This window comes from Ictalurus punctatus, chromosome 6, assembly GCF_001660625.3.
Source record: "Ictalurus punctatus breed USDA103 chromosome 6, Coco_2.0, whole genome shotgun sequence".
NCBI classification, from domain to species: Eukaryota; Metazoa; Chordata; class Actinopteri; order Siluriformes; family Ictaluridae; genus Ictalurus; species Ictalurus punctatus.
In genome coordinates this window covers 27,919,450-27,936,205 of record NC_030421.2, presented here as the reverse complement: position 1 = coordinate 27,936,205, position 16,756 = coordinate 27,919,450, and positions in this window count along the sequence as shown.

The window sequence follows — 16,756 nt, the reverse complement described above, 5'->3', positions numbered from 1 at the left end:
CAGACTGGCGGAGCACCACCCCCGGCGGCATGAGAACGCTGGGCGCCACCCCGACGGAACTGGAATGTTGGGCGCTGCCCCCGGCGGCACGGGAACTCTGGGTGGCGCCCAGAGTTCCAGCACCGCTGGACATCACGTTGTCCAACCTTCCAGCTCCACCTCAACTGGGGTGGAGCTGGAAGGCTGGACAACGTCCCTGGTGGGGTTGGAAGGCTGGGCGGCTTCTCCAGCGGGACTGGAAGGCTGGGCGGCGTCCCCAGCAGGACTGGAACTCTGAGGGGCGTCCTCAGCAGGGCTGGAGCTCAGGGTAGCCACCTCGGCCGGGCAGGGCAGCGGGATGGGCTCATCGGCCAGGCAGGGCAGCGGGACGGGCTCCTCGGCCAGGCAAGGTAGCGGGGCGGCTTCTTCGGTGGGCAGGAGCTCCACCGCCGAGACCTCCCGTAGGCCTCAAGCTGTAGTTCTGAGGTCACCATGTTGACCTCAGGAGGGTCCCATCTGATCAATGCATCTTGGTGGCATACCAGATGACTCAGTAGTGCAGACCAGTTGACTGATGGACTTTACTCCACTCCGATAGATAATTGTGGAATTTATCCACGACCGCCCATTTTAGTGCTAAAAATTCAAGCTGGTGAATTGGGTAGCGGTGTTCAGTGTCACTCACTCTTCTGATGGCAAATGCCACCGGCCTTTGTCCTTCTAGGTGTTCTTGATAAAGTACAGCACCAAGCCCTTTTAAGCTTCCATCGGTGTGGAGTAAGTAAGACTTGTTGGCATCTGCAAAAGCTAACACTGGCACACTGGTCAGGCACTGGATGATCTGGTGAAACGTGTCAGTACAAGTCTGGTCCCACCGGTCACCAAATGGCTCAGACTCTTTCAGATAGGTCTTTGTCTTCTCTTTAGCTTGCTTCTTTCCTTTTTGCGTGGGTGCATACCCTTTAGTGAGTTGTGTGAGGGGTCTGAAAATAGCTGAATAGTTGACTATAAACCGTCGATAATATCCACAGAATCCTAGGAAAGACCTCAAAGACTGCAGATCAATGGGCCGAGGCCAGTGGGTGACAGCCTCAACTTTTCCAGGATCTGTACCAAAGCCCTCTGCTGATACTATATGCCCTACATATTTCACCTTGGGTTGGCAAAACTGGCATTTGTCCAGAGAGAGCTTTAGTCCTACCTCCTCCAGTCTGTCCAGCACCTTGAGAAGCCTCTCTTCATGTTCCTCCAATGACTTTCCAAAGACTATTAGGGCATCTAGGTAAACCAGTACCTGGAGAAGGTTCATGTCACCCACTACTCGCTCCATCAGTCATTGGAACGTCGCAGGGGCTCCAGTGATGCCCTGCGGCATTCTTTCAAACTGATAAAACCCTATTGGGCAGATGAAGGCCGTTTTCTCCTTATCAGCTTCTGACATTGCAATCTGGTAATATTCACTTCGAAAGTCTAAGACTGAAAACCACTTGCTCCCTGACAAGCAGTCAAGCCCATCATCAATGCGAGGAGTGGTATACTGATCTGGAACGGATCGACTATTCAGTGTTTTGTAGTCTATGCACATTCTGACACTTCCATTCTTATTTATAGCTATGACTATTGGAGAAGCATATGGGCTACGAGACTCCTTGATAATACCAGCTTTCAGAAGATCTTGTAACTGTCTTCGTACATCTTCAATATCCGCTGGCTCTAATCGCCGTGACCGCTCTCGGAAAGGTCTCGTGTCTGACAGTCAGACATGATGCTCTGCACCTTTCGCTAGTCCCACATCCCACTCATGTAGAGAGAACAAACTGGCTCATTTTGACAGCTTTTGTCTTGTTTTCCACTGTTCGGGGATGGGTGAATCCTCAAAGTTGATGCATTGGGAGTCAAACTCTGGTAAAGTCACATCTACTTTGGATGCAGGTTTTGGATGAAAACCTGGCATCACTGAATCAGCAGAGCACAGGTTACCCATGATTGTCCCAACTGGGAGGACTGTATCTCTCATTGACTCATTGTGCACCAACACAGTGAAGTGCTCTCCATTTACTTCTGAACTAGGCACTACCATGGGTTGCAGCAGAACCCCAGCCGGCAGTGGGACCGTTTGTGAAGATTCCACTATCAGCACTTCTTTGTCCAAGGGCTTCTTTAACTCTACCCTACATACAGCATGGTGGTTACCACCAGCAGGTAAGGCCAAAGGGCCAGGCCCCATGCACTTGACCCATCCTACTTCCTCTTCTCTCTCCCAGGCCACTGACGCCATCCTCTGGGCTGGGTCTTCAGCTTGGATACCTAAGGTTTGCACAATATCCAGCCTGGCTGCCTCTTTACACAGTTTAGCTAACCACTTTAAGAGACTGGCATTGGTGCCGAGGATAACCGGAATCTGGTCTGGAGTTCTAGGGCCAGGACACATAAGGACAAGGAGTGAGATGGACTCTTTGGACCCAGTAACACTCTCTGGAAACTCTATGTCTACTACTACATAGCCAAGATAGGGATAGCTAGTTTCACTTAGACCCCATATAGCGAGGTCAGATACAGGATGAATCATGACATTTGACAAGTACTGCTTATACCAGTCCTCAAAGATGATCGTTACTTGTGAGCCATTATACAAACAAGGCACTACACTGTTGGCTATTCACTCTCAAGTGCACTATGGAGGATGGACCTATTAACCCTTGGGGAATGTCTTTACCTCCTACTGAAGTCACCTCACTTTTCTTGACTGAGCATATGGTACCAGTACTGTCATCTTCTTGGTTTTGTGATTGTCCCTCTTTGGCTTTCTTGAGAGAGCAAATTAGTTTCTTAATGACTGTGTTCTGATTTTCTGCATTCTGACACTTGTTGGCAAAATGTCCATTTTCACCACACCGGTAGCAGATGAGTTGTTCTGAGTCTCTAAAAGGCTTATATGGCTTTTGGTTCTTTTGAGCAGGTTTTAATGGTTCTACCCTCAATGTATTGGTCAGCGTACCAGCAGCGTTGGCCCCCATTTTGGCTAGTGGACTAGTCCCGTTATCGTTTGCCACTTCTTGACGGGGGCTTTGATGTCATTGAGGCGAACCTCAACTTCAGCTCTTTAATCTCTGCTTTCAAAGTCTGTACGTCAGTCCACGTCTGGGTTAGCATGAACTCTATGTGCAGACAGATTAACCTTCACTCTAGCTGCGAAGAACTCCTCTTCAGCCCGAATCTCGGCCAACAGCTCTAAAAATGTTGGAGGATTCTGCTTTCTTTCCCTTAGTTTTAAATGAACTAGCATCAGATCTGAATGTATGGCACCCAGAAGTAGCTGTTCTACTCTGGCTGTATCCACATGAGTGGCAGGAACACCCCCTTTTATAACCACCTCTGTCAGAGACTGCTCTAATCGCCTCAGGAAGTCTGACAGTTTCTCATATTGTCCTTGCTGCAATAGCCTAAAATCAAAGTAGAGGTCTTCACCTGACTCAGCTGTTCCGAATTCACTCTTAATAGCATCCAAGCATTTATGAAGTGTAACGTCGGCATCAGCTGTCCGGACAGCTTTTACTACAGCTAGAGCTGGCCCTCTAAGGCTTTCCATAATCCTCCGTCGCTTTTCTTTAGCAGAGCAGTCACTCTCTTTCACCATCAAGCGAGCCTGTTCGATCCAATGCTCCAACACTTCTTCCCCTGCAGGAGTTGGTAAGGGGCCAGAGAACATACTCAAGTGACGATAACTACTATTCTCTCCTGAAGTCTTCTCTATTTTGGACAACAGGTCACCAACAGCCCGAATGATGGACTCAACAGAGCCACTAGATGTTGATGCTTCAAGCAGGACTTTCGATGGAGTCTGTGCATCTTCATCTAAAGCTGGAACTTCAGTTGCCATGCCTCATCGGTATGGGTGTGCATTACTTCATACGGGACCTTGGTTGGATCAATCTTCTCTTTACATTCACACAGTACTGTTAGTCGGTCAAGTGTTGTATTAAACTTTCTTCCTCTAACTCACACTCGTCCCAAAGCCTTGATAGTTTCCAGAGTTTCTTCTTCAAACTTCAAACTCTTTGGGGACAACTGCTAGCAATGTGTTGTGGGTTGGATCGAGAGACTCCCCTTGACACCACTCTCTAAGCTCTTTCACCAGCTCTAATTTCACTGACTGAATTTCCATGGTAATCTACTTTTGCCTATTAGTTTTACAGAATGGTGGTTGGGAACTCAAAAAAAAAAAAAAAAAATTATATATATATATATATATATATATATATATATATATATATATATATATATATATATATATATATATATATATATCCCAATGGTGCCTCCAATTTATGTAGCGCCCCTTTGGTGTATTACCTTTTACTTGGGGAGCTACCCTGAGTTCTTTTCTTTTTATGCTTAACCTTTAAGTCAATAATCCAACTAATGTTTAAACCTTTAACCTTTTTTACTAATGTAGACAAAGCATTCAACATAAAATTCAGTCATCAAACATTCAGACTCAGTTTTATATTATCTACAGTTCTCAAAGTCCCTTAATAAGTTTTAAACGTCCCAGATTAAACAACAAAAAACCCACATTACCCCATAAAAAAACAAAATACTAGTACCAAGTTCCCCGTTGCAGGCCTAAATGTAGCTGGCGTACTTAGAAGCCTCAAACAAAATGGCTGCTTCACCACGACGGCAAGAACAAATAAAGGGTACCTTGATCAAGAATGGCGTCACACTCAAGCAGGGTCGTTGTAAGATAAGAAGAAAAGAAGATTCACACACAGGTAGTCATCCGCAAAGTCCACAGCTTCTTTCTCCGTGATAAACACAGTCTTTGCTCCTCCAGTCGGCTATTCGTTAACTTATTAGCAATGTCCACGTGTGCACTAGTATCCAAGTTTTAACAGCTAGCTCTTAGCTATTATACTCTTTCCGTGGTAATATAACATCTCTCTGAGGTTATACTCTCCACAGATAGCTTATTCCACCACTAAAGTCGCATATAGTGCTCTGGTCGACCACTTAACTCGCAGTGATGGTACTTGAAAGAAAGAAAAAACCCGCAGCTAGCGAATTCACACTCCTTCCACACACACGCGCTTCTCCTCACTCTCTCGTTGTTTTTTTCCTCGACCTTCCAGTGACCTGTAACTCCCTCCTGATTGGTCCATTAACACAACAAATCAAACTGACCCTTTGTTACATCCACTCCCAAATACACAGGTAGTATAGCATCGCACATAATATAGCCAACCTTTCAACTCTATTTAATAACTTATTCCATGAATGAATCAATTTAAATAATGACACTATTTTCCACCTCGCTACATCTTTGTATGTGTAATAATCAGTTCATTTTCACTTCAGTTTCTTATTAAACTATAAAATATTATTTCTATCAGATCGCCTAAAAAAAAAATACTGAAGAAGCCAAACTGATGTATAGGAGCCTATTTCAAATAATCCTTGCCATAACATCCTCAAATTTGTGTGGGAAGTGCAAGCACTGTAATTTTACAACAGGGGGCAGAATTGCCTTATACTTTATGATTTCTGCAGGTTATTTGAAGCAGATTACTTTCATGTGCTTTTATGTTTTACACAATTGTCTTCTTGCAGACCTTCACATTTGTATTTATACCATCAGGTAGAATGAATTGCACTATTATAAAAATGAAATATAACATACACATTACCATAAAATTGGCTCGTATTATTTATGATGTAAGAGCCAAAGAAACATTTTTAAACTGATCTTCTGACATACTTATTTGATTCTCAAAATGAAATGCATATATTCTATTAAACTCTCAAAAATCATTTCAGTACATTAATTCATAATGTTGCATACATTTTAGCTTGTAAAAATGAGCTGACAAGAGGCAGAAAAGTAGTACAAACTGCATATGCACAAAGATGTTATATACAGTGCTGTGAAAAAGTATTTGCCCCATTCTGATTTCTTCTGTTTTTGTGTATATCTCATACTAAATTTTCTCAGAAATTAAACCAACATCTAAGATAAAAACAAAGGCAACCTGGGTAAACACAAAATACAGTTTTCAAATTATAATGTTATTTATTGAAACTGAAAAAGTTATCCAAGACCAATTGGGTCTGTGTGAAAATGTATTCGCCCCTGTAGTTAGTTAGTCCTCAAATCCATGAAACTGCATTCATAATGGGGTTCAACTGGACTAGATACATCCAGGCCTGATTACCGCAAACCCTGTTCAATCAAATCAACACTTAAATAGAACTTTTTCAACAGCATGAAGTTGGTTAAAAGGTCTTATCCAGTAACACACTATGCCAAAGTTGAAAGAAATTCCAGAAATGATGAGGAAGAAGGGGATTGAAATACATCAGTCTGGGAAGAGTTACAAAGCTATTTCAAAGGCTCTGGGACTCCAACAAACCACAGTGGGAGCCATCATCTCCAAATGGAAAAACTCGGCACAGTAGTGAACATTCCCGGAAGTGGCAGACCTTCCAAAATTCCTCCAAAAGCACAGCAACTACACATCCAGTAAGTCACAAAAGAGCAGTGTTGGGTAAGTTACTCAAAAATTACTCCACTACAGATTACTAATTACTACTTTAAAATTGTAATCTGATAACTTTTAAAAATTGTAATCTGATAATTACTGATTACTGCAAGTAAAAAGTATTCAGATTACTAATTATTTTACTTTCACATTACTTCCAAAACCTATCAAACCTACAAAAATACATTACAAAGTGAAACTCATAGTTCTTTCAGTACTTTTATCGCGCGTCAATGTATAACATGATCAGAAAAGGCCGGATTTATCATAAAACTTGCCTCGGGTGTTGTCACTGTTTGTAGAACCAATAAAATATCAAACTTTTTCACTCGGCTAGTTTGCTGTTGCTAGCCAAGAGGCTATCATTGTATGGGTTTAGCCACTACAGTGCCATGTAAAGTATATTATCTTTCCTTATGCTCTGCTCATATCATGTTCACGTAAACTGGAACTCATATAAACATTTACACATGCTGTTTTCCTGCTCAGCATCACAGGATGTTACTATTTCAGTTTCAACCCCATTACTAGTTTAAAATAAATCGGCATATATACATTTTTCCACTGACACTGACTGTGAGCTAGCGTTTGGCATAACTGAGAAACTGTCAGCCAATAAGACACAAGTATTTCCACGTAGTTTCCTGTAAACCTGTCTGATTGGTCTCGCCTCCATTCGCTGAAGATATAAAATTACAGGCGGTCTTCTTTTAATGATGTTCAGTTACATAGTGACAAACCGCTCCAAGTGGAGAATTATTCAGGGCTAAAGAAAAAAGCTTCAGGGCAAAACGTGATTTATTTTAAAATGCATTTTACTTAATATTGTTTTCTTAACAATAAATTTGTAACGCAAGTAACGTAATTCTATGGACATCAGTAACTGTAATCAAATTAGGCTACATAAATTTAAAATGTAATGCGTTACATTACTACGTTATCATAAAAAGTCATTAGATCACAGTAACGTGTTACATTGTAACTCTGCAAAAGTGCCAAGGACAACATCAAAGGACCTTCAGGCCTCTCTTCATCAATAAAGGTCACTGTTCATGACTCCACTATCAGAAAGACACTGGGCAAAAATGGCATCCATGGAAGAGTGGCGAGGTGAAAACTACTGCTAATCCAGAAGAACATTAAGACTCCTGAATTTTGAGAATACACACCTTGATGATTCTCAAACCTTTGAGAGAAGGTTCCATGGACTGATGAGTCGAAAGTGGGATTGTTTAGAAGACAGGGGTCCTGTTACATCTGGTATAAACCCCATTGTGTGGGGATACTTTGCTGCTTCAGGAAAACATGAATTCTGCTTTCTACCAGAAAATTCAAAGGAGCAAATCGTAGTCCTAGAAGTAAGTGAAAGACTGATCTCCAGTTATAGGAAGCATTTGGTTGCAGTTATAAGGTGGCACAACCAGATTTTAATTTTAAGGGGCAGTTTTTTACATGGGTGACAGGTGGATAAGTTTTTTGCTTCAATAAAAAAATTAAAATAAATATAAACTGTATTGTGTGTTTACTCAGGTTGCCTTTGTTTTATGTTGTATTTCGTTTGAAGATCTAAAACGATCTAAAAAGTCTAAAAGATCTATTTAGTATGAGATATACATAAAAACAGAAGAAATCAGGATGGGGCATATACTTTTTCACTGCACTGTATGTGTAGATCTTATAGATTTACAAATGGTAAATATTTTTTTTTTTAATTGTTTTTTTTTAAAGGCTCATTATCCTATGCGCCAATATTTGATGTATGAGTCACAAATTATTTACGTTTTTGTCAAAAACAGCAACATTTATTCTATAGTATTTCTAGTATTTATTCATGTCAAAATATCATATTTAACAGCAATTGTGCATTTGTCTATGTAAATTATGACTGTAACAGTGTAAGAACACTAACCCTCAAAAGACAATAGAAAGAGAAAAAGTAACTTTTTGTCATAAATCATTTACCATGTTATACATGTGCTTTCTTCCATCATTTTTCCTAGTATGTACTTGCACATAGTTTTGAGACACTCTTGAAGTCTGGGGTTTATAAATGAAATATATTATTACTGAAACACTTCTTTGCCCAGTAAAATCAATTTTCTCTTTTTTTTTTTACTCCTATAGGTTCTGAAGTATTTAACTTCTCTTATTACCTCTCTTTGCTTTAATTTGTTTCCTTTTATATTACGGTGCTGCAATATTAACCCTGCAAGAAACAAGCCAACATTTAAGGATGCACATGATGAAGTACAAAACATCATCATCTTCATCCATGCCAAGTCCTTCAGTGATGGGGATTCAGAGTCAGGAGTGGTGATAGTAAGTACAGCCTTCAGGATCACCATACTGACCTCTGATCACCAATATAGTCAGAATGTCATCATCATCTTTCATCTGTCAGTAGGACTACAGATGGTTAATGTGTTTGTCAGATATTTTGTAAGCTATTTCTCATTTTGTACACTTTCAAAATAATAGTACTGAACTATACATTTCATTTCATAGTCACATAGCCACATCCTTTAGACCTCCTATATATATATATATATATATATATATATATATATATATATATATATATATATATATATATATATATATATATATATATATATATATATATATATATATATATATATATATATATAACCTGGAAACATGGATATAATGCACCTTTAAAGAAATAATATCCTGGTATACATGCCCTATTAGTTTCACTGTAGTTTGTGAATTTACCTGAAGACGGATATCTGAATATTAAGCTGGGACATTAAGGCATTAACTCAACAATCCTTAAAATGTAGAGAAGAAAAATAACCGTGCATTTTCTGGAGAGAAAAAAAATAGATTTTTTTTTAAATGGCTCTGCAAGCATCTTGGTCATGAACCCTTTTATTTATTTCTATGGCAAATAATCAGCAGACTAATACTAGCATTCTTGTTGTATTGTTTTTCTCACCTCGACAGCACATAATTGCCTCATTCAGAAAACACTTCAAATACACACTCCCCACTGTGCATGACTGGAACATTTCTCTTTTAACTCCTATAATTTCCTGTGTTTTGCTGAGATTCAGGCTTTGTAAAGGAATTATGGTTTATGGGTTTGGGTCTGCTATGTGTTACTGGACCTGGTCCAGTTTATCTAGTTAGCCCAAATTCACCTTGGCTGGCTCGAATGAGGTGCAGTCACTGATAATCACTGTTCCCTTATTCACATCTGAATTTGTATCACAACAGGTAGAGAACTTATTAGAAAAAGTGCTATTTCAGATATTAATAGGGGAAAGTTATTTCTGTGGCAAGTGCTGATTAACTATATTACATTTGTTCCCTGCAGTTATAAAACTCTCATAAAAGTGGTGTAGGAAATTCTCTGATTATAATTACAGATAGATTATTGCTCTCTCTATGTTGATTGTGAGTTTAATTGTATGCTGTGCTGTATGATATTTAATTTTTAAAACATAATATAAAAAGCCTACGTTGTGTTATGTTGAGAGATTGAGTTATCACCTATCTATGGGATGACACAAAGGCTAAGGGAGTTTTATGTTGCAAAGCTTGTACTTGCAGTAGGGTGTTGTTGTGTCAGACACACACGACAAAACATTTAGAGTCTTGCCATTTCTACTCCGCAATATAATCATGCAGGCTACTGTTACTATATTAGCCAGTACTATATAAACATAATATTTTGCCATACACTTGTGCATTTGTCTTATGTTATAATTTACCCTGTTGTTGTAGACTTTAGTCAAACTGAATTCTGCTCTCTCACAAAAGAGCTTGTAATGCGCTCTGCTCCCTGCAGTGTCTCACTGTAACAGAGTTCTAATAAATTACACATGGAGCAGTCTGGAGGTTGGCAGGTTCTCTCCCTTGGCTGGCGATTTAGTGCCTTCTGCCTGTGTAAATCAATCTGTGTAGCATCAGCAGGAACCACACTCTCCCCCACTGTGACACTCACAGCTACTTACTGTCACAGGCGCTGTGATGTATAGAAGACCGAATATTTAATTTGGCAAAGCATAAAACCAGAAAAGATTTATATATATATATATATATATATATATATATATATATATATATATATATATATATATATATATATATATATATATATATATATATATATATATATTAGATAGATATACAAACAAAACGCAAAAGTGATCTTCTAGTGGGTTTTGTTGAGTGGATAAGAATAATTTAGAATCCATCCATCCACTTTCTGCTTATCCTACACAGGGTTGCGGGGAGCCTGGAGTTTACGGGGGACACCCTGGACGGGGTGCCAACCCATCGCAGGGCATGATTTAGAATATAATTTTAAAATATAAATAATTTGTATTGTTAAATAATGGCAGTATTGTTTTAGCAGAAAGCACTTTATAACATAGTTTCGGTTTGATATACTGAACTGAAAAATAATTTTTGTGTATTTTTGTATTTTTCTTATACCACCACTAGAGGGTAATGTGCTTGTGTGTGTGTGTGTGTGAGAGAGAGAGAGAGAGAGAGAGAGAGAGAGAGAGAGAGAGAGAGAGAGAGAGTTTTTATATCTTGGTTTGGACCAAATGTCCCCACATCGATAGGAATATCTGACAATATCTTGTGAGGACATTTGTTGGTCCCCATGAGGATTTTTTTTTTGACACTTTAATTAGAATTAGGTGTAGCATAGAACTAGTATGTTAGAATATGAAAAGTTATGTCAATGGGAGGTCCTTACAAAGATATTAAGTCAAACTTTTGTGTGTGTGTGTGTGTGTGTGTGTGTGTGTGTGTGTGTGTGTGTGTGTGTGTGTGTGTGTGTGTGGGTGTAGACACATGCCTGCTCACTACAAAATGACATACAGTTTCACACATCTTACAGATATCATAGCTACAATGTTGAAACAACCACACTGTGTCAACACTACAAGTTATACATCAAGACAACTATAAACACATTTTTATAAATATAAATACATCGAACTGTTTCAAACATACATATTTCAGTACTTACCCGTGATGTCACGCAGCAAAAGACTGAAGCCCTGCGTGTTGTTTTTAAAGTGGCTTTAATTGCTTTCATCCATCTTCTGTGCTGAGAGGAAAGGTTCAGTATGGACTCCATTTCACACTGCGTGCACTTCTTGTAATAAGCGAGAGCCAGCAGGTGTGAAATATTTCTGTTTGACCATGTTTTATTTTATGATTATTGCTTTGTGCATTCATTCAGCCATCCCTCCATGCTGTGGATGAAACTTATAAGTGAATTCATTTGTACTCCTTTTTCTTTTAGAGGCCAAATGGACTTTTATGCTAAGCCAGACTTATGTGACATTTCTTACATCAAGAATTATATGAGATCATCTGGTTTATACAGAAGGTTAACAACTCAAATAAGCTCTGGTAGAAGATGGACATTTTTTTTTTCTTTCATGAAAGCTGTGGAACAGAAAGGCTCCATTACATTACCCTGCTCATGCAGCACTGCCCATCTGCACAAGATTGTTCCACAGGAAACTCTTATTCACTTTTAAATTTCTTTTTTTTCCCCCTAGCCTAGCCGTATACTGAGATTTATGCTGTAGAATATGGACTGCTAAAGTTTCATCTGCCATGGTGTGAATTTATTCAGTGCGCTTTGCTATCTTTCTCACCATGTGCAATGCACAGACACGAGTCATATAGTCACATAATAAAGCAAGGAAGGCATTTCTTCCACAACATCATGGATGTCAGCTAAGTGTGTGCGTATGCATGTGTGTGTGTGTGTTTGTGTGTGTGTGTGTGTGTGTGTGTGTGTGTGTGTGTGTGTGTGTGTGTGCACACGTTCTGGCCATCTGAGAAATGTATCAGTTGGACTCTCTTGACTCTTTCTCCTGTCTCCCCAGATTGCAGCACAGACTGTTAGACATTAACATATTCATGCAACATTTCTATTCCTCTTCACAAAGTCATAATGAAACATGGTACTATGCTATTATCTGAAGGAATCTCCCCTATAATGAAAAGCAACACTATGAAAATTGGATCTTTTTTTTTTACTTCCAACATTTGTTTGGATCCATCTCTTTCTAGATTCTGCTTTTGTGTAGGACAATGAGCGATGTGCTGATCTCGTGGCTGTAGCCTCTGCTTCAGTCTCTCGTCAGCATGCAGACGGGCCGACAGGAAATAAAGGAAGAGCTTCGACTCTCACACAAACTCTTTCTGACCTCATTCAGATGGATCTCTGTCTTTATTTTGCTGTGAGGAAGGGAGGTGGTGTATCAATACAGACTGAGAAAACTCTCAACCCATTAAGCTTTTAATAGGTTAATGGGTTGAGAGAGAGAGAAAAGCAAGCACAGACATCCTCTGGACAAATATCCAACCAAAACAGAGCTTCATCAATCAAACTCCAAAGATAAGCAGCACAGAAAGCTACAGCCTGAAGACTAAAATGAAATGGCTGCACTTTGCTGATGGAATCTTGATGAGCTTTCAGTACAGCTATTTAAACATGAAAACCTTTTAACCTCCTGAACAGGCCATTGAAGTTGAAGAACTATGTTGACAAAGGACCTTAAAGAAATGTTTAAATAATGCTGGTGTGGGCTTTAGGGTTTATGAATTTGCATTGTGTTACAGGAATAAACACAAGTTCCTTGCACATGGAACTACTGTCAGAGGTGCTATTTGAATTAATCAACACCTTCTGACCAATAAGAATGAACAATTCAGCAACGCAGTGGTAACTTGTATAATTATCTATATAACTACATAAAGATGTCATACCCACCCCAGCTTACCATTCTATTGTTCTAGATAATCCCTGGATACAGATTATATGCACATCTATTAACCCTGTGATGGGTAGGTACCCTGTCCAGGGTATCCCCCACCTTGTGCCCCAAGTTCCCTGGGATAGTCTCCAGGCTCCCTGCGACCCTGTGTAGGATAAGCGGTACAGAAAATGGAGGGATGTATGGATGCATATCTAATATCCAACATTAGTGTGATGGATCAGTTTTTGATGATTAAAAAACCCATAAAACCCAATAACACATGTACCATGTGTCATAAGACTAGCATAACCATATCGTAACATGTTGTGGCAGATGACGTATGCTGTCATGATTTGTTATGATATTGTATGTCCAGTTGTATAGCAAACAGTGTCATTTTATTATTACTTGTAATTGTCTTCATAGCTGACGTGATAATTTGTGTCATGACATCTCATTTTTTGATGTGTTCCCTAGTTAGCATTATTATATTACATTTATTACATGAGTATTTACTATTGCTATTAACTATTGTGTCCTTTATGTACCTTATGATAATGACAAAATGTCCTAACCTCATTAATTGCATGTTACTTGACTTATCTTTTGTATATAAGGTTAAGTCTATGGCGGTATCATAAACAGTTATCTTGCTCTGCTCTTGTCACACTTAATTAAAACATTTCCATACTGTCACCTATAAATAGTTCATTTCTTTATAAATACATGTCATTTAGGCCTCTTATTTTCATCTAGCAGTGACTAAACTGTCTTTTGTTCTCGTTGTCATGGTTACAATCCAACGTGTCATGTTTCTGTCAGTCTTATGCTGCAAGGTTCGAGTAAAGTGTTACCAAAAGCTCTCCAATGATGTGGTACTAAAGATACTGCAATACCAGGTGAAAATAATTTTAGATAAAAATACCTGCAGAACATCATAAACACTATAAAAAGAGTTCAGTCTAGAATCATTAAGGCTTCTTTTGGTGTCACTTTCATTTATTTTTAAGTTAAGCTAGAAACCTGTAAATATCCAATTATTACTTAAAGAACATCCATCCATCTTCTATACCGCTTAATCCTTTTCATGGGGAAACCTGGAGCTTATCCCAGGGAGCATCGGGCACAAGGCGAGGTACACCCTGGACAGGGTGCCAATCCATCACAGGGCACACTCACATACACTACAGACACTTTGGACATGCCAGTCAGCCAACCATGCATGTCTTTGGACTAGGGGAGGAAACCGGAGTACCCAGAGGAAACCCCCACATGCAAACTCCGCACACACAGTGCCATGGTGGAACGGTGGGACTCGAACCCCTGACCCTGGAGGTGTGCAGCAAACGAGCTAACCACTAAGCCACCGTGCACCCTTACTTAAAGAACACTTTAAGGATTATTTTATTCTATACATGAAATGCAGTAAATCATTTAATTGAAGAAGATCAGAGTTTTTCAGCACAGTACTTACCATTCTCATACTAAACATACTCAACATTCTTGTTACATCTGAAAGTGGCTCATGAGAGTGATACTAGGCCTTATTTTGTATTTCTGTTCCACATTTACAGTGTTTACAATGACCTTATTATGACATTTGCAGAGAACATTTTCCCAAAAAGTGTCAAAGAAATTCTTATTAATTACACACATATCCCGTAATGTTATTTCCGACACATTCAGACCTTGAGTGTGGGTGTAATGGACAATATAAGATTTTATTATTTATATTAAAATCTAATCTCACTTTCACCTTAGGGGGAAAAAAGAAACCCAAATCTGTGCACTCTGACACAGAGAGAGCAGCTTGATCGCTCCTATACCATCAGACCCTTCAACTACTGATGAGTTCTAACTGCTTTTGAACATAAATTAGCATTTAGACAAACCAGTGGCCCCAGACAGAGCTGTCTCAGTCGTTAACCTGCATCTAAATAGCTGTTTGGCTCCTGTGTGGACTCGCTATAAAACAGACCGTTGGCGTGATGGATTTTGATATAATTTGGTGTGGGGGACAGTGCAGCATCTTTAGCGCTTTCTCTTCTCTAACAGTTCCTCTCCATCTGACATTCATCTCCCGCCTGTGCCTGAATACAAATACAGAAATCAGTCTACTTTATGGATGAGGCTTCTGACATTCCAAACACCATGTATAATTTTAATAAACAGTTTCGCTCCGTGCCGAGAAACTGAGCTGGGTTAAACAAATGGTCACGTTGTTGCAGCTCCACTGCCAAATTATTAATCCAAAGCCGCTGTGTAAGGCAGAACCTGGCTGTGATGCTAATGATGGTTACTAAGAATGATCTCTCACCATGTCACTCAGTATTACAGGGATAAATGGTTATTACCATGTTTTACAGCCCCTTTCCCTTCACCCTGCCCACACCACTAGGAGAGTGAGAAGCACACCGGCTGTCTGCTGTTAGGATAACATCTCGTTACGCATTTTTAATTTAGTCCTGCTCATTCATTAAAACCAGAGAAGAGCGAACAAAGACAGGCAATTAAAAACCAGCATGGTGGATGTAGTCACTATTCCGTTCATCTTTAATTCACCTGAAACAAAAATAATTAGAATGTGATATTAAAAAATGAAAAGATAAAAAATGAAAATGTCTATCATTTGCACACAGATAGGCAGGGACGTTCTTTTTCCTCTCTCCAGGGAGAAAAAAACTTTCACTGATACTGGTGTCACTGCAGGAGCCCTGGCGTCTGAACAATTTGTGCAATCTGAAGGTTATAGATAAACACAACCTTCTTTATAGAAATGGCATAACCCTCTCCCTGTCTTTTCAACTAAGGTCAAAGAGGCCTTATACAGGTTTAATTCATTTTGGATGTTTATGGAGAGAAAGCAAGCACAACAGCACCATAAATGGTTGTAAGAAACACACAGAATGGTATGAAGAAGCGAGGCCAAGGCTGATTTCTTTCTAGCTCAGACTGTAGATTCATGCAGCTTATCAGTGAAAGTCAGGTCAGATGATGACAGCGGGAAACACCACCTATATTTGATCTCTATTTGGGCTGATATTTTTTTTTTGGGCTCACATATCCATAACACATCATCAGCAGTGACTGAGAAGGCACATCCTGGATGTAATGAACATAAATGAGGTTATTTACTCATCCTTTTTTTTCTCAAAACTTTCTTTTGATGAGAAACTAAACGTAAGTTTTAATTGTCTAATCAAAGTACAATTTCAAACAAAGCAAATGTTTAGTGTTGTTTTTTTTTAAATGAAGTGGTCAGAACAGCATAAAGACCAGCAAACTATTTTTAATGTTTAAATAATAGAATGGAAACAAAATGTCATTAGACGAGTATTTGGTATTGGCTGATACTTAGAACTCTGGCATCAGTATCATATCCAAAATGATGCAATAGGATTGGTGCATCCCTAAGAGAAACATTTTAAATGCTCAAGTTAGGCTGATATTTTATTATGAGTGACCAATAGGTGGACA